We start from the raw sequence: 19,964 nt of genomic DNA on the forward strand, positions 1-19,964 counted from the left end.
TATGATCAAAAACAAGAAGGCATTATTGAAGAAATCATTTGACATGTTTACAGCTTTCGACCATGAAACTACAAAACAGGCCATTGATAGATATTGTCATCTGGTATTGGAAATGGGTAGGTTGGAGATAAAGAAAGAGGATGATGAGTGGGTTGATAAATTAGCAGAGGCGTTACCACAGCACAAGTGGGGAACATATTTGATGGTTGTGAAACTTATGAGAAAATCCGAGAGTATGAATTTGGCTCAGTTTATTCAGAAAATCGAAGAGCAGGAGCTGGATATTCAAAAGACAGCTATCATGACAAATCCAAATGCAAAGCAAGACGTAAGTCTGTACTATCGTGGGAACAAGTTTGAGACCACTCCCAGTCAAAGTCCAAAGATTAGTACTGCATTTAGTGCTGATGGTTCTGCAAGTCCTAATGCAAGTACTACAACTCAAAGTGGTGGATCTACTTCATCATTCTCAAGCTTTGATCCAAACAACAACACATCTAGCCCTCAAAAGCAAAATTCTACAAATTTGCAATGCAATGTGACACTGAACATCTAGAATGGTCAAAGTCTTTCTCCTGAAGTGGCAAAGCAACACATGGCATGTCTTGTCGCTATGTTAGAATCGTATGAAAGTTTGATTGCAGGTAAAATTGGCAATCCAATGCTCACAAAAGAAGACTACGACCAAATCGATGCAGAAGAGCTAGAGCTGATGGATGTGAAGTGGTGCTTAGCTAGTGCCTGCAGGAGAGCTGAAAAATTTCAACAGATTACTGGCAGAGACGAGTTTCGAGGAATGGCTGCTTCTCCACTTGGTTTTGACAAGTCAAAGGTTACCTGTTTCCGATGTAAAGGAAAGGGTCACTTTAAACGGGAATGTAAGAATCAAGAGTCAACTGGTAGTCAAGTAAAGAGCAATTATTATCAGAAATCAATCTTTCATCAAATCGATCAAAAACCTCAACAAAAGGAACCGCAAACTGCTCATGGGAGAATGATTGAAGAAGCCAATAGGAAAGCTTATTACGGGATAATAGATCAAAGTGATGAGGTTGTTGCACAGAGATTTAGTTGGGACAAGTATATACCTAGTGGAACTAAATCTGATGTGGCACTTGTTACCAGAATTCTGGATCAAAATGAAGATTGTCAGAAAAGGATTCCGATATTTCCAGATCTTGGAAGTGATGTTGATACGGATGATGAGGAAGAGTATCTTAACAAATGTAGAAAAAGCATTGATCCTGATAGTTTTAATTTTTTCTATGCAGATAAAGTTGAGATGCTGAATCAGAAGAAGATTGCTCGATTGCAGAGAGAGCTAGAAGCAGCAAAGCTACTCGCTGATGAAAAGGCGAAGACTAAAGCTGTAGAAACAAAAGATGAAGCAACTGCTGAGATTGCAATAGAGAAGATTGTTGAAGTAGAGAAAGTGGTCGAGAAAATTGTCGAAGTCGAAAAACTCGTGGAAGTTGAGAAAATAGTTGAAGTTGAAAAAGTGGTCGAAGTAGAAAAGATTGTCGAAAAGATTGTTGAGGTCGAGAAACTTGTTGAAGTTGAAAAGACTGTCGAAGTCGAAAAGATAGTTGAAAAGGTGGTTGAACTTACTAAGCCTTGTGAGAAATGTTCTGAATCTTGCAAAGAGTGTGATGAGAAAGACAAAAAGATTGTCGACTTAGAAAAGATTAAGGAAGATCTAGTGTTTGATGTGAAGTATGTGAAAGAGTCATACGACGTATTGAACAGGACAGTTGATAGTTTGAAAAGAGCAAATGCAGAATTTGAAAAAGCAAATGACAAGATGAGTGCAACTTTAATGACAAAGCAAAGCGTCATCAATGATTATATTGAAGACTGTGCTAACTTGAAGAAGGAGTTGGAACTTGAGAAAATAGAGAGTGAAAGGATCAACCGATTACTTTTGAGTTATACTACTTGTGATTATCTGATTGATCGTGTTTATCCTACTGTCGCAGGTCTTGAAGCTTTCAAGAAAAAAGAAAAAGAAGAGGATACTGGTAAGAAACCAAGTGTCAAGTATAACAGATGTCCGCCTCCTGTCTTTGAAAGTTATTCCCCCAGGAAACCAAATGAGGAACAAGTAGACAAGGCTCTAAACATCAAATTAAAGTCTGAAATCACTGATGAATTACCAGGCAATATTGATGTTACATTCACAGCGTCTGACACTGATCATGAGTCTGAGTTAGTTAAGAGAGTTGTTGATCAGGTGTTGGATACGGATGAAGAGCCAAAGTCAGAGTCTAAGTCTGAGAGTTCGAGTTCGTCTGAGAAAAGTCCGAGTTCGCTGGTTAAGAGGGTTTACAATAAAGAATTCCTGTTATCAAAATCTAATTTGAATGACGAATCAATCAAAGTAGCATATACATTGAAAGATTCAGACAAATTATATTCTGATGAGGAATTTCCAATAAGAAGTGTCAAAACTGAAATGATTAAACAGGTTTTTAAATTAACAGAAATGAATATTTCTGAAATAAAAGATTTAAATCTTCTTGAAAAACCTAAAAAGTAAACTTCAAGAGTTCAACAGAGATTGAACAAGAAAAAAGGTTACGGTTATGGTTCAGATTATCGAAAGAAATCAAACCATAATGGTAATCTAAAAAAGAAAGGTCTTGGTTTCAATTCTTCAGAAAATTATAAAAATCAGAAAACTTATAAACCAAAAACAAAATTTGTTTCAGGAGGAAGTTCAGATGATGAACAGAAGAAACCTTTCTGGAAACAGTCGAATCAAGAGTTTCTTGCTGAAGTAAAGAAGAATGTGAGGAAGTTTGCTTCGAGAGTTGACAGAAGAATCTGTTTCAAATGTCAAGAAGTTGGTCACATAGCTTGGAATTGCCCCAAGACCAACTACCAAAAACAGGGAGTTTCTTCTAACTCTGATATGAAAAAGAAATGTGTTGATAAATCGACTTTGGAAGTTGGTGAAACTTCAAAACGTTTTTACAAAAGACAAGTTGATTTGAGTAAACAAAAATGGGTGGTTAAATCTGAGGGTAATTCTGACAATGAATCTGATTCCATAAAATCAGAGGAGTCATTGGTTGATAAAAAGATTGTGAATTCCGTTCCTGTGATGAACGATGAGAATTTTCCGTCACTGTCAAAAGAAAATTTGATGAAGAAAGTTGGAAAGACTGAGATTTCAAATCAATTCTTCGCTGATAAAGGAGAATTTGATGTTGAGAAGGCTTTCAATGGGAAAGTCAAACATATTTTTGGGAAGATGGTTGATAAGAAGGTAAAAGGTGCTAAAGAGTTTTATAAATCAAAATGTTGGTGGGACAGATGTGTTCCAAAGTCACCCAAGGCTGGTGAGGCTTGGGTGGACATTATGTTTGAGTAAAACACCGGACTTGCCGGAGATCCCAAGTTGGTAATCGTGGATCAGGAATCGGCATCTTTCATGTTTAATTAGGATGATTTGAAAGTATTTAAAATTGTCAAAATTTTACAGGTTAAAGGACAATGCCGGAGCTTCCAGGTTGGTAAGCGAGGAGCAGGTATCGGTATCTTTCTTGAGGAATTTACTACCGTAATGTCAAACATGCAAATGGTAAAAAAAGTTTGTTTATGTTTGTTCACAAGTGGTTAGAGGATTTGATTGTGCATAACTTGTGCATATGGTAAATCAAGGACATTAATTTGTACTTGCATTTTCCTACAAGTGATTGAGAGACAAGATGATGAACCACATCCTCGAACTTAGTATTGATATACTTACAAGTGGTAAAATCAACCAAACTTATTTTCCGGAAAAATCATTTTGATTAAAATAAACTTAAGTGTTTTGAAATCTAAATGAGAAAATAGTTTGTTGATAGGGGGAGTTCTGATTGTTTATGCCAAAGTGAATGGCGATTTGATATCGGTTGTCATGTTTCTGTACAGTTTGTTTTCAATTTTCGTTAATGTGTTTGCATTTTAGGGGGAGTAGAAAATTTCTGAAAATCCAAAAACATTAGAAAATTTGAAAAATACAAAAACATGATAAAAACCAAAAATGAGTTTGTTGTGAAAAAGAGGAAATGATAGTACATCAGCGGACTATCACAACATGCTAAAGAATTGGAAAGTTTAAAAGTGTTAAACAATCTTACTGTGGATGTGTCAGTAGATTTTTGCACATTTAATAAACTGTGACGAGATATAAACCTAAATTTCAAACTTGCTTGTTCTGTGGGTTAACACAAACTTGGATATATAGGTAACCCCTGAAATCTTGTTTGAAAGGTCCCTTATTCTGAGATACTAGGTCTTTATGCTCAGTGATATCTGGGGTATTATCCCGGGACTTCTGCTGTATGGAAGTACTGACCTAGTCCCCGGATAATACTTTCTGCAAATGCTTGAAAAAGCGCCGCCCTCAGCAAATCGATGAAACAATAAAATTGATAGTCATTGCTGTTGTAAAAAAGATCCTCTAAAGGGGACCCACCAAAAGCTCTCACGGTTTCGCACCTAACCCCTTACAGATATCAGCTGTGGTATACTCACCTGTAAGACTGAATATTGGGATCTGGATACGGGAGTATATTCAAGTAGTGGGACACACGGATAAGTTTAAGTGCTTAAAACATTAATATCGTATCTCGGAACAGTTGAACTTTGTGTGAAAATTTAAGTGGACCAGTATACTGACAATCTAGGTAAATTTTTTAAAACTTAAAATGAAATGAAGCTTAACGGTGTTGGTGATTTGTCTCATAAGCTGATATGATCCTCTTACACAAACTCTCAAAAATAATGTTTGTAAATATTTCTTTACTGCATTTTATTTCTGTTATGTCAAAAATTCAAAAAGATTTTCAGTGTGTTTTAGCATAAATATTTGAAAAATACAAAAAGATTTTCGACAACTGATATTGAAAAGTTGATTTTCAAAATTCCGAGTGCTAAACATGATGAACAAATGGTTTGGGAGAGTGTGTTGGTTTTGAAAACAAAAATGATATATATCTTCAAGTGGTTCTTCAAAGATTAACATTGTAAAATCATTCTGTGATTGTATAATTTCTGTGAGTGATTCATTAGATCTTTAAATGTTATCATCGGAAGTTTTATTTTTGGGTAGAGGATGTGCAGGTTTCAAAGAGATAGAGAACCAGGTTCCGATACCTGAAGACTTGGTGATTACAACATGCCAGGCTGCGATCCCAGCATATCGAAAGGGGGAGTCTGAAGACATCCGAGTAGAGATTGTTCGTGGAGAGTCTGTTGATGATGATGAAAAGAAAAGAGAAAGATTTGAGGATGCTTACACTATGAGAAAGACTGAAGTCGTTGAAGACTCGACACTTAAGACTCGTCAACATCTGAGGGGGAGTTTGTTGGTGCAGTCATCTGTCGTCTACGTCTTAATATCGAGTCTCAGTCTTGTTGCGGATACGATCGGGCATGACATCACGAGTGACATCACCTAGGTGACATCACAAGTGATGTCATGATACAAGAAATGGATATTGGCCGTTTACATCATCTCACAAAAGACAAATATATGGAGGTCAAATAACATGTTGCCATTCTAAATATCCAATAGAAAGCTACCACTAAAAGGTCCAATGAGACATCACCAAATGAGGGTCCAATGAAGAGCTTTGGATGATGATTCAATCAAGAGTTCATGTGAAGACAAAAGTCAATTGAAGTGGTTCGCTTTTAAGTGTCATGACAGTTCGCTTATATGGAATCATGTCAGTTCGCTTATACGGAATCATGATGGTTCGCTTATACGGTTAATTGTGAGGATCGCTTTTGTGGTAGATGTCACTATAAGCGGACCAGAAGTTCTATAAATAGGTTCAATGTCATTTCATTTGTAACGACTTTCAGATCTGATACCGAGGTATTGCCGGTGTTCCTTGTCAATGTAAACGCTGTAAAATCAATATACAAGAGGTTTATAGTGTGATTCTAGCTATGTACACGTCCGTTTCTTTGTTTCTGCCTCTGAAACGGATTTGAGCTCTTCCGAACGACTCGTTTAGGTCGCGACACGATCCTACAAGCCTTTTGTTTGGGGAACCGAACAAGAGTCTGCCTTTCAAACCCTCAAGTATATGCTTTGCAATGCTCCTATTCTCATGTTGCCCGACGGAAACAACGATTTCATTGTCTATTGTGATGCTTCCAACCTTGGTCTTGGTTGCGTTCTCATGCAGCGGGACAAGGTTATAGCTTATGCATCTCGTTAGCACAAAATCCATGAGAGGAACTATACAACCCATGATCTCGAGCTAGGCGCAATTGTTTTTGCATTGAAGATTTGGCGACACTACCTGTATGGTACCAAGTGTACGATCTTCACCGATCAAAGGAGTTTGCAACACATCTTTAATCAGAAAGAACTTAACATGCATCAACGCCGATGGGTAGAACTTCTTAACGATTACGACTGTGAGATTCGCTATCACCCAGGCAAGGCAAATGTTGTTGCCGACGCGCTCAGCAGACGGAGTTATTTGCTCAGTTGTCGCAATACTCAAGCCCAGCATGACCTCGAAACCCTTATCCGCGAAGCCCAACATGCTTGTTTCAATGAACGCACCTTGAAGAAAGAGAGAATCTATCACGATGGAGCCCAGATTTTGAGCAAATCAAATGGGATCTTCTATTATCTAGACCGAATTTGGATCCCTAGGCGGACCGATTTGAGAAAGATTCTAATGGATGAAGCCCACAAATCCCGATATTCTATTCATCCCGGTGCCGATAAAATGTACCAGAACCTTCGCTACAAGTACTGGTGGCCGGGCATGAAACGGGACATTGCTCTCTATGTTGGAAGTTGCCTAACTTGTGCGAGAGTTAAGGCTGAACATCAAAGACCTTCTATCTTACTCGAACAACCACCAATCCCTATATGGAAGTGGGAGAGTATAGCTATGGATTTCATAAGCAAACTTCCGCCCACGCCATCAGGTCACGACAGCATTTGGGTCATAGTTGATCGCCTGACCAAATCAGCCCACTTTTTGCCCATACGAGAAGACTACAAGGTAGAATGACTAGCCCGAATCTACACCGACGAGGTCATTTGTAATCATGGTACGCCTCGTGACATCATCTCTGACCGAGATGCTCGGTTTACTTCGCGATTGTGGGAAACATTTCAAGCAGCTCTTGGTACGACGCTTAACTTAAGTACCGCATTCCATCCTGAAACCGACGGACAGACTGAAAGAACGATCCGTACTCTTGAAGACATGCTCTGTGCGTGTGTCATAGACTTCGGTGGTAGTTGGAACAAATACCTACCGTTAGTCGAATTCTCGTACAACAACAGCTATCATGCCAGCATACAAATGGCACCATTCGAGGCCCTATATTGAAGAAGATGTCGATCGCCTATTGTATGGCACGAGATCGGTCACTCGCAATTAACCGGTCCTGAGCTTTTACAAGAAACGACTGACAAAATCCTTCAGATTCGAGACAACTTGGTGAAAGCTCGAGATAGACAGAAAAGTTACGCCGATAGAAGACGCAAGCCCCTTGAATTTGACGTTGGCGTCTATGTACTCCTAAAGGTATCACCTTGGAATGGTGTAGTCAGATTCGGCAAGAAAGGGAAACTAGCGCCTCGATATGTTGGACCTTTTAAGATTCTGGAAAGGATCGGAAAAGTCGGAGGAACTTAGTAACGTCCACCCGACTTTCCATGTGTCGAACCTCCGAAAGTATCTAGCTGACCATGATCTGATTGTACCTCTCGATGACCTTCAAGTGAATGAAACGCTACACTTCATGCTGAAGCCTGTGGAAATCAGGGATCGCCAAACCAAGCAACTCAGGCGCTCGTGCATTCCTGTTGTGAAAGTCCGATGGGATGGCAAACGAGGCGCAGAGTTCAGTTGGGAACTCGAAAGCGACATGAAGGCGAAGTACCCGCAGTTGTTCAGGTGGGAGCCTAGAGAGAGAAAGTAGCAAAAGGTGATTCACGGTGCTGTGCAGCTTTCAGCCTAATTTCAGGATGAAATTCCCTAAACAAGGGGAGGCTGTAACACCCCATGTTACCGAATGTCAAAGTCAAAGTCAAAGTCAGGATTGACTTCTTTGACTATAGTTAGTCTATTCTAGGTTGGTGTTTCTGTTAGTTGTATTATGTGGAGTAAGTGTTATTAATCAAACTAATCGAATGTTTATCGACGCGAAACGATGTGCGACTGTGAATAATAGGAAGTAACAATGCGATAAAGTCAATCAATCAATAATCAAGCTAATCGAATCATCATCGAACTCGAAACTCGAATTACGTGAATTCTGGTGTTAGTATACGTGTGTGTGTGCCTTATGTGTTACTTGTGCATGTTTACGTTATGTGATGTGTGGTAATCAATCGAAACTCGAATCAAAACTCGAATCTCAATCGAACTCAATCGAAATCGAATCATGATAAATGGTGGCGAAAAGATAGTGTGAAATATAGATGCTTGTATGTAGATATAGTGGTTGGGATTAAAAGTAAAGTTGAATATGAAACTCTATCATATTCGTATCGTCTTCAATCGAAACCGAAATATCAAAAATCGTCGCACCAAACGCTCGAAACAGGCTGTTGATCGATCAGGCTCCTAGCCGATCTAACAGCCCATGTTAGGAAACTTTATTTGTAAGTATTGAAGAAAATCTCAATCAACTGGATCTCTGAAGAAGATAACAATCTTGAAGAACACAGCAAGATGAAGAAAAATAGTTGGGACAACTGAAAAGCAAAGTATCTACTACAAAGAATCTCAAGTTGATAAAGAGTTGATTTGGATTATTAGAGAAGGTCGTTTTTGATGGATCTGATGATATTTCTGATGCAATATCATCAGTTTCTGACAAATTCTGATCATCAAACTTTCTGATGATTTATTCACCAGAATTTCTGATGAAGTGGCTTATCAGAAATTCTGATGACAGACCCACTTGTCTAAAATCACAACTCTATCCTGCCACCCATGACCGAAGCATGACATTATTGGTTTTCATGATTACAAATGCAACTTGAACGATGGATTCAATGAATATGTCAAATTGCTACTTTATGCAGGTCTTATTGCATGAATAAACAATTGTTTATTCATGCCCACAACCGTCTATAAATAGAAGGCTCGAGAGGCAGAAGATACTTGAGTTTGAAGGTTAGCATTCACATACAAACACTCAAACTCCAAACTGCTCTTCTCACCCACAGAAATCAAGATTCATTTGTATTAGATAATAATCTTACAATCACCTTGTTAAACTAATTTGTTTCAAAGTGATATAAACTTGATAATTCTGTAGGTCTTGTTTCTTGAAAGTCTGATTTCCATTTCCGCACATCTTTTTCACATATACTGAAATCACTTGCCATATTACGTAAAAAGAAGTTGTTAAGGCCATACTGGGTCCAACAATTGGTATCAGAGCAGATTGAATAAATTATTTTCAAATGATCAATCGCTCTTCTTCTTTTTTCTAAATATGCCCAGCTTTCAAACCTGGAATAATGCTTTTAACATTGGTTCTATGTCCAAACCTCCGACTCTGGTCAGAGAGGAATACCCCCAATGGAAAATCAGGATGGTCAATTTCCTTAATGGTCATGACCGAGCTCTGTTTCAATCCATTGAAAGGGGTCCACATATACCAATGACTGAAATACCAACAATTCCAGCAACTGACCAAACACCAGGAATCCCTGCCTCTCGTGCTCCAAAAAGTGAAATAAACTGGAGCCCGGAAGACAAGGATCTGGTGGTTAAGGATGAAAGAGCAAAATCACTCTTAATAATGGCCATCCCTAATGACATATTTTCACAAGTTGATGCTTCAGCCAAGGAAATATGGGATCAGTTGGAAAATCTTTGTGAAGGAGGAGAAAGGATGAAGAGAAACAAGAGAACAAACAACGTCTCATCCTATGAAAGGTTTAAAAGTTCACCTAATGAAAAGTTAAATGATACATATCAAAGGTTCACAAAACTTTTAAACGAGCTAAAGAAATTTGGAATAACTAAATCAAATGATGAAAGAAACATTAAATTTCTTGATGCTTTGCCTAGAGAATGGAGAATTCTCACAATGACTTTGTCCTCAACCTTAGAACTAGGAAACATGAGTCTTCACGACTTATATAGCATCTTGATCCCCAGAGAGGAAGAAATATTTGAAGAAACCATTCAAAGAGGGGGATCTTTAGCTCTTATCTCTAACTCACAAAGACAAACAACTTCCAATGATCCACAACCATCAACCAGCCAGGCCTTTGAAACTTCTGATTCATCATCAGATTTTTCAGCCTTTGCTGATGCAATAGCACTGCTCACCAAAACATTTGAGCAAAGGTTCAGGGGAGGAAGCCAGAGGTACCAGAGGAGTGATAGAAGGAGGATGGATGATAGATCTAAAGAAGATGTTAGATCTAAAGATAAGGGAAAGGCTGAGGTGGTGTGTTACAAGTGCAAGCAAAAAGGTCATTATGCATCTGAATGTAAGACCAAGAAGCTGAAAGATATTGCTTACTATGAAAAGAAGCTTGAGGAAGCTAAGAAGCAACAACAGTAAGTCAGCTTAATTGCTGGAACAGATACATGGCTATCTGATGACTCTTCTAATGAAGAAGAAGAAGAAGAAATGGCCAACTTCTGTCTCATGGCACTTTCTGATAACATACCAGAGACTTCAGGACAACAGGTAAGTTTAGACAATCTTGATCTTGAACACAAGCTAAATGAGCTCATGTCAGATTTTTTAAACTTGCAAGTTAAACATCAATCAGATGGTAAAAAAATCTGATGAGTTGCAGAGGACCTTGAATAAAATCATTCTTGAAAACCAATTACTGATAGAACAAAGTTTAGATCAAAGAGCTAAAATTGAGTTCTATGAAAATGAAAGAAGAGATCTTTACAAGAAAATCAATGAAAGAAATTAATGTAAGAGGTTTTCAAGAAGCAAAAGAATTCATAAATTTCATAGAGTCCAATCCAAAGAACAAAGGAGAAGGGTTGGGTTATGTAAGAACAAACAATAACCAACCTACTGTCTTTGTAAAAGCTACTCAACAGAATTCTGATAAAAACTTATCAGAATCTGATTCTGAAACTTGCAAATCAATATGTTCTGAATACTCCTTTGACAAGCCAAATTTTGAACCAAAAAGAAGTGAATGCAGTCAAGAGTTTGTAAAAACTCCAGAAGCATGTCACTCATCTTTTCAAAACTATCCCTACATTCCATCACAAAAAGAAAAATAAAAAATTTCTGATGATTCATGTATGTGTGTTGAAATACTGAAGCTTGTTCAACACCATCTCCAAAAGAAAAACAAAAATTCTGTTAATGGCTCAGCATCCAACAGAAATTCTGATGAAAGGTCATCTAGAAGATTTAATAGAACCAGAATATCATCAGAAAGTGTACCCAAGCATGCCTGGGTACCTAAAACCCTCTAATCATTTCATTTCAGGACCATCATGTGCAGCGGATCTGGTACTGCGACTCAGGAAGCTCCAAGCACATGACTGGAGATAGGAGCCTACTCAGCAACTTTGTCTCAAAGCTGGGAAAAATGATGAATTTTAAAAAAAATGAAATGAATAAAAGGAACATCTGACCATTGAAGAAAGTAGCCTACAAAGGCTTAAGGTACATTCTGCTAAATCATGGTCAAAATTGTGATAAAGTTCTATGTGATTTGTAACTTGTTTGAATAAAAAAAAAAATTTCTGATAAAACACCAGAAGATCTGATAAAACTTAAGAGAATCTGATACATCATCAGAAAAATCTAACAGATTATCAGAATTTCTGGTAACAAATCAGAAAGCTTCTTAAACCAAAATTGTCAAATGATTATTTGAACAAGTTCATACATTTCATCACCTTTATTCATAACTCAAAATTGACAAATTCATATTTTTTTTTGTTTTGTTTATTTTTTTCTTTGGCAAACGTCACATGACAGAAGATTTTCTGAAAATTATCAATTGGTGTAGAAATTTTTCCTTTTCTTTCTTCATTAAATACACTGAAATGACAACAGTAGGCAATCATGATAGAAAACTGAAAAATAGCCGCCTAAATCATTTAATGAAGAAGGGTTCAATCTGGGTTATTTTTAAGATCACCTGATAAAACAATAAAATAACAAAGATTGTGGTAGATAAGATTCAGTGGGTAGATAACATTTATGGCAGTTCTTAAAATTTGCTATATATGTCTACCCCATTAAGCAAAGACAATCACCTTTATCTAAAAGTCCAGAAAATCTCTTCATATTCCTCTTCACAGATAAAGATCTTCATTTAAAAAAAAAAAATGCTTGCCATACAAGCTGATCGTTTCCCACTTCTTTTACATCCATACCACAACCTCAGACTCAGAACCAGTTTAGAGGGTCCTCTCTGGGATGGATGCCAGGCTGTGGTAAACATGCTTATGGCAAGTAACTTAGGAAATGCTCTAACTGCAAACATAACAATATTCCCTGAAATCCTTCAAACATTCTGGCAAAATGCAAAACTGTCAGAAAGTCAAGATAGAGGGTGGATATATGTTGAAAGTAAAGTTCTCAATCAAACGATCAGAATAACTGAAAACACCATCAGAACAGCTCTTCAACTCAATGATGACAACAATGTTCTGATGTTCTCAGAAGATGAGATTGAAGAAACTTTGGAGCACATGGGATACAATCCTGAAAATGATCCCAGAGCAATCAACAAAAATGGCTTCATCAAACCATGGCAGTTTCTAATCACTCAGCTGGGTGCATGCTTCTCTAGGAAAACCATAAATCATCATGAAGCATCTAACAAGTTTTTAGAAATTTGCCGAGCTGTCACTTTGAAAGTTCCTTACAACTTCTCTTATTATCTAATGAGAGACTTTGCAAGCAACATGTGGTCAAGCAGACCATTTTTGATGTATCCACGCTTTCTAATGAAGATAATCACAAGTCAGCTGGACTTTGGTGGAATTCCTGCTGGTTATCAAAGAGCAGAGCTGATTCTTCATCAAAATACAAGCATAGCTTTGCTTAAACCAACAAATAAAAATTTTGGTTTAGTAACCGAACAATGGGTACTACTTGAGATTGAATATGGAGATGGAATAGATATTGATTAAAACCTTTCATAAGTAGGTCTTATATGTGTAGATGGTATGTATGCTTATATAAAATGCTACATGTTTTGCTTTAAATCTTGCTACATAAGTAAAATTTTTTTTCAAGAAATATCTGGTAAGAATCAAATAAAATCTGATAGGATTTGGTAAATCATCAGAATCTGATAAAATTTATCAGAAACTTCATCAAATCATCAGAATTTGATTCATGTTCACCAGATAAAACTGAAAATTTTTGATAAAATTCTGTAAAAAAAAAGTGGGTGACAAATTGAGGGGGAAAACACATCAAATTTTGTTGACCTCTGTTGACTTTATTTGATCGAAAGAGGGAAGACAATCAAAGAAATGAAATTTTGACTTCAATGAAGATGAAGAAAGCTAATTGGACCTCCTAAAAAGAGTAGGGTCCACAAAGGAGGAAAAGTGTCATACAACCGATAATGTTTTTTTAAAAAAAATCAGATGAAGCACTTCAGTGAAACTACAAAAAGAACAAGTTGAAAGGGCACAACCACGATTACACGATTAATCATCATTAAAGCTTTGATACCCACGATCTAACGGTTATATCATGAATCAAAAACCGACATCCCATGATCAAACGGTATAAAAGACAATTAATGATCCTTTAACCGCCACTACATGACACGATCCATATACTCTCAACTCCATAAATCCACAAACACTCTGCTAAAAATCTTCACTATATATACTCTCAACTCCATAAATCCACAAACACTCTGCTAAAAAATCTTCACTATATATAGCCCTTAGCAGAAAATTCAAAAGGATCATACCTACCTCACAAGTCTCAAACCAAAGCAAAGCTCTCTACCTCACTCAAAAATCCCTAAATTTCAAACCCTAATTCAAAATGGCCGAAGTAAACCTCAACATCCCAATTGTTCAACATGATGTACCTTTCATTGACGATGATGAATTTCTGCTAATGAAGGAAAACAATTTGCTGATGAATACAGAGCACTCAGAATATGATGTGAGATGCCAACTTCTGATAGAATATCTCATGAACTGTCTAATTACAGGAGCTCTAACAAAAGAGAAAGAAGTACCAGAAAAACTGCTGCAACAATTTGTTCACACCTTTGATGAAGTTGAAGAAAACCAACTCTCTGCTCATGTATGGGAAAATGTTTCTGTAACATTAACTCCTGCAAGGGTAAGAGAATGGCTTGAACTACCCATTCTTGATAACTATGTTGAAGCACCAAGCAGGAAAGAGCTATTAAGCTTTATTATTGGGCTTGGTTACAAGAACGAGAAAATCAACAAAATTGGTTCAATCAGAAGGAATGAACTACCAGCAATATGGCAAGTGATGATGGAAGTATTAAACAAATGTCTCACTTCAAAAATTGAAGGAACTGATCAGTTAATCAAACTATTCTAACAATCATGTATGGACTCATAACTGGGTTCAGAATTGATTATGGATTAGAAATTTTTAACCTGATCAAAAGGTCAATCATCACCAAAAATGGAAAAATAATCTCACATTTGCCATATCTAAGATTAATTTCTATTTTTATTTCTGAAACATTTGCTGCAAGAGAAATGGAAATTCCAATTCTGGAAAATCCGTGGAGATCAAACACAATGAAGGCCTGGAGTTCTAATCATGGATGGGAATCTGACAAAGATATTCCTATATTACCAGAAAGCATGCTGTGTTTCATTTCACAAGATTCACAATTCAAAATACAGCATGAGACTCTTCTAAACAAGGCAGACTCCACATCAGAAAGAGCCAGCAAAGAAGTTTTCAAATGCTCTTCATCACTGGAAGGAGATGAAGAACAAAAGTCAAAATCATCAAAAGAAGCAGAAGGAGAGAGAATTCTGATGATTACCAACACATCAAATGATGCTGAAAATGATCAAATTCATGAAGGAAGAATTCATCCAGATTTTGATATCGTACAAGAGACAGCACTAGAACATCATGCAGAATCACGAATTGCTGGAAGAATTCATGAAGAAGTTCAATTTGGTGGAGCTGAAATTGAAACAACGGAAGTAATACATCATGAGGAATCTCATATCGCGGGTACATCTTTCTCAAGAACTATTTTAGTTGACACTTACTCAAAACAAACTAATTCAGAAAGTTCAGTAAATGTTTCTTACAACTTAGAACATAAAGAAACTGAAATTGATAAAGAGGTTACTAGTGCTTATAATCTCAACTCTGAATCAGAAAATGAGGAGGAGTATGAGGTCTCAACAGATAGAGATCAGGAAACTGATCGAGGAAATCTGGAAAAAGGTGATATGTTTACCTTAAAAACTTATGAAGAATCACATCTTGATGTGATTCAAGGACATAAGGAAATCCAGGATGAGAGTATGTCACTCACCACTGGTGGAGATGGTACTGGTAAACTTAAGGCTGCACCAAATTCTGGTAAAGCAAAAAGTGATCCTATCATTTCCAAAATAGCAGCAAATGTGTTTGCAGCTCGTATGTTAGCAGGAACATCTGTTGTTCCAAATGTCCCTGAAAAACTCATGAATCAAGAAAATCCGGAAACAATGTTGGAAAAAGGCTACAAAATCTGCAAAAGAAATCCGGTGGAAGAAAAACTTGATATGTTGCTGTCAGAAATACAAGATCAAAGGGCTGAAATGAAGATATTGTCAAAATCAGTGGAAGCAATAAAGAAAAAGACTGATGATAACACTGAAACACTAAAGTCCCTTCAGAAGATGAAAGAAAAGGCACCAGAACTAAACATTTCTGCATCAGAAATTCAAACGATTCTCACAGAAATAGAAAAGATCAAAACACAAGTTGAGAATGTGATGGAATCAAGACAGTTAAGCAGCAGAAATAAAGTTTTGGAAGAAGAAATTGCCATTCTACGGGCAAGTAATAACAGTATCACAGATGCCCTTGAGAAGCTTTCAAAAGAATGGGCTGAAAATCAGAAGAAAACTCAAGCTGAATTCAACCAAGCTCAGAAGAACATGGCCAACAACTCAAAACTGGTGAGAGAAACACAACAACTAGTGGAGAGAATGCAATTCAATGTTGCAAGCTTAGCCAAAGTGGATCCTCAACAACTCATGAAGCAAATTCCTGATTCAAGCTCACATCAGAAGGCTTCAAAGTCAACTCCTCAACAATCAACAACCACACCAATCACCAAAGCTGATACCACAGTGATGGGACCACCTCCAAATATTCCAAAAGAAGAAATGCTGAAAAGATTAGCAGCTGCAAAACCTCATGTCATTACAAATTTAAAGATGCTGGCTGCTGTTCCAAATCCAACAATATCTGATGACTCGGCAATAAGCAAATATATGAATATACAAACTATGAAGGAATGGGAACAAGAAGGTGAGTCAGAAGCAAAATCAAAGATTGTTAAGAGAAAAATCTCAGAATCCAAGTCTATCATGGTCAAAGAAATTGCCAGAGATGTAATGGTGTTTCCCGAATACAATCTGGTAAGCTACTACTTAACAAAAGAAGATGAAATACCAAGATCACTATCTCCTACCAGATTGGGGTTAAGAGAAGAAAGAATGAAAAGAGGGCCATACAGCATTCACAAACACAATGAAAATCCAGTAAAGAGAATTCTAAAGGTGGAAGAAGTGAAAGTAGCAACTGATGATATAGGGGGAACGTTTGTACAAAACAGATACACACTTCAAAGAGAAAAGGGGGATGAACAGAAAGTGACTGATGAAGTACTAGCTGACCAGTTGCATCCTTTGGACATTCTGTTCATGAAGGATAACTATGAAAAGAAAAAGAAAAATAACCAAGAGGTCAGAAGGGCATTAACTGGCATATCAAAAGCTGGAATATTGCTATTTGAAAGGATGGCTTTTTCAGACTTTGATCTATGCATCAATTATGAGCATGTGCACAACAAAAAGGTGTACTTTAGATCACTAAGACAAAAGTTCCCACAGAAATACTAGATGATGCAAGATCTGGAGACATCATTATGCAAACAAGCAAAGATGGAGAACAAGAATATGGTGTAATCTTCAGAGATCAAGACAATAACAAAGCTCTGTTCAGAAGTGTTGACATCTGTAAGTACTCAAATCAAACCCTGAGGTATATCTTAAGAACCGTGAACAAAAGACAGGAACATCTTCAGAAGATAGAAAAGAACTTGGAAGGAAGCAGGAAAGAAATTGAGCAAATAATTGAAGAATGGATTCAAGCAAGGGAATGGTACAAAGACATGTATGACAGCTGCAACAAATACAACTCCTACAAAAAGAAGATAAAGAAAGGAGATATGCATAAGAGAGTGAAGCTGAATTAAAAATTGTTTATTTTTATCTTTTATGTAATTTGTTTTTCAAAAACTTTAGTAAACGGTTTAAATTTTGCAAGTATTTAATTTCCACTGTTTGGAAATTTTATATTCATGAGATAGTTCATTTTCTTACAATACTTAGGGGGAAACTGTTAGGAAACTTTATTTGTAAGTATTGAAGAAAATCTCAATCAACTGGATCTCTGAAGAAGATAACAATCCTGAAGAACACAGCAAGATGAAGAAAAATAGTTGGGACAACTGAAAAGCAAAGTATCTACATCAAAGAATCTCAAGTTGATAAAGAGTTGATTTGGATTATCAGAGAAGGTCGTTTCTGATGGATCTGATGATATTTTTGATGAAATATCATCAGTTTCTGACAAATTCTGATCATCAAACTTTCTAATGATTTGTTCACCAGAATTTCTGATGAAGTGGCTTATCAGAAATTGTGATGACAGACCCACTTGTCTAAAATCACAACTCTATCCTGCCACCCATGACCGAAGCATGACATTATTGGTTTTCATGACTACAAATGCAACTTGAACGATGGATTCAATGAATATGTCAAATTGCTACTTTATGCAGGACTTATTGTATGAATAAACAATTGTTTATTCATGCCCACATCCGTCTATAAACAGAAGGCTCGAGAGGCAGAAGATACTTGAGTTTGAAGCTTAGCATTCACATACAAACACTCAAACTCCAAACTGCTCTTCTCACCCACAGAAATCAAGATTCATTTGTATTAGATAATAATCTTACAATCACCTTGTTAAACTAATTTGTTTCAAAGTGATATAAACTTGATAATTCTGTAGGTCTTGTTTCTTGAAAGTCTGATTTCCATTTCTGCACATCTTTTTCACATATACTGAAATCACTTGCCATATTACGTAAAAAGAAGTTGTTAAGGCCATACTGGGTCCAACAGCCCAGCAGATCGGACGGACTGTCCGATCGAGCAGGCTGTCCGATCGGGATGCCTGGCCGATCGGCCAGCCCTTTCCTCTTTGGGAAGCCTATAAATAGCCCTGTCATTATCATTCTTTCCACTTTTGGAAACTCTCTGACCGACCAGCTCGTGCTCCCCTTCTTTTCTCATATTTCTCTCAATCCCAGTAAGATTTCATCCTAAATCTTGTACTTTCTTGATCTATACCCACTCCTACACCTTTCTATCTTTCAAATCTTAACTTTTAACCGTGAAATCATCAAGATTCAAGCATCCTAGGATGATGTCATCATGGTGTTCTTGAAGAACTTCATGTTTTGGCCTCAATCCACCAAGAATAGCTTGGATCTAACCGATTTCCACATAAACAAACAAGGATGCATCACAGGTCTGAACATTTACACGGTGAGAACGATTGAAAGAAGGATTTTCCAACTTTCTTTCAACTCTTTTACACTCAATGCCTTCAAACCGGTAGAAACAGAGCTTGAGCCAACTCACAAATCATTCTAATAGTTGTGTGGATCAAGATTCGGATTCTATCTACGAGGTTCACCAATTTCGGGTTAAACTATAAACTCTGTTCCGAACCGTTCACCGGCCAGACTTGGGTGGTTCCTGTCCGAGCAGGGGAAACAAGTAAGAATGAAGGTTCCATGGTTCAACTCGTTGTCAAAATACTTCGACATAACGTCAAACCATCAGAAAAGCCAAGTGTTAGACTAACAGGCCGACCAGGTCAGGATGCTGACCGATTGGTTGGGCTATTCGATCGAACAGCCTGTCCGATCGGACATGTCAGCCGATCGACCAGGCCAGCCGATCGGCTAGCACATGGCCCCACACTTTAACAATTTCATGAAGTCTAATATTGAACGAAGTGTTGTTCGATCGAACTACGGTTTGATTTGAATTACTCTTCGGATCATGAGATACTATGCTTCAACACTTAATCGATTTTCAACTCGTTCGACGTATTGGAGTGCCACCTGATCGAACATGCCGTCCGATCAGGTGACATCCTGCTGGGGACTTACTACTGAAGTACCTAACCGATCGGTTAAGCCAGCCGATCGAACGGACCGTTCGATCGATCGACCTGAAAGGTAAGGACACTTCAATGTTCTCAAATACTACAACGAAAACTTCAAAAGGTCAAGCCATCACACACAAACACATCATACTCAAAGGAAGAAACAATCCACTCGAACAGCCCAACCGATCAAGCCTACCAGCCGACCGAACAGGCTGTCCGAATGGACTGTCAAATCGAACGAACAACTCGTCCGATCGAACCTACCGTTCGATCGACCAGGCTGTTCGACCCATCAACACTTGTATTCGTTTTACGCGTTACTCATTGTTATGCTATCGAACTATTCAGGCTAAACCTACTCTCAAGCGCTCCCTTCAATCCATCAATCACTGTGAGTATACTCGATCCCTTTTAGCTTTTAGCACTTTTGGGTGTTACATACGTTACTTATACGAAATCACATCGAACACACTACTCAATCATTTCAAACGCTAACCGTTACCGCATGTATTACGTGACTAAATGAA

Source organism: Helianthus annuus, chromosome 10, assembly GCF_002127325.2.
Source record: "Helianthus annuus cultivar XRQ/B chromosome 10, HanXRQr2.0-SUNRISE, whole genome shotgun sequence".
Taxonomy (NCBI): domain Eukaryota; kingdom Viridiplantae; phylum Streptophyta; class Magnoliopsida; order Asterales; family Asteraceae; genus Helianthus; species Helianthus annuus.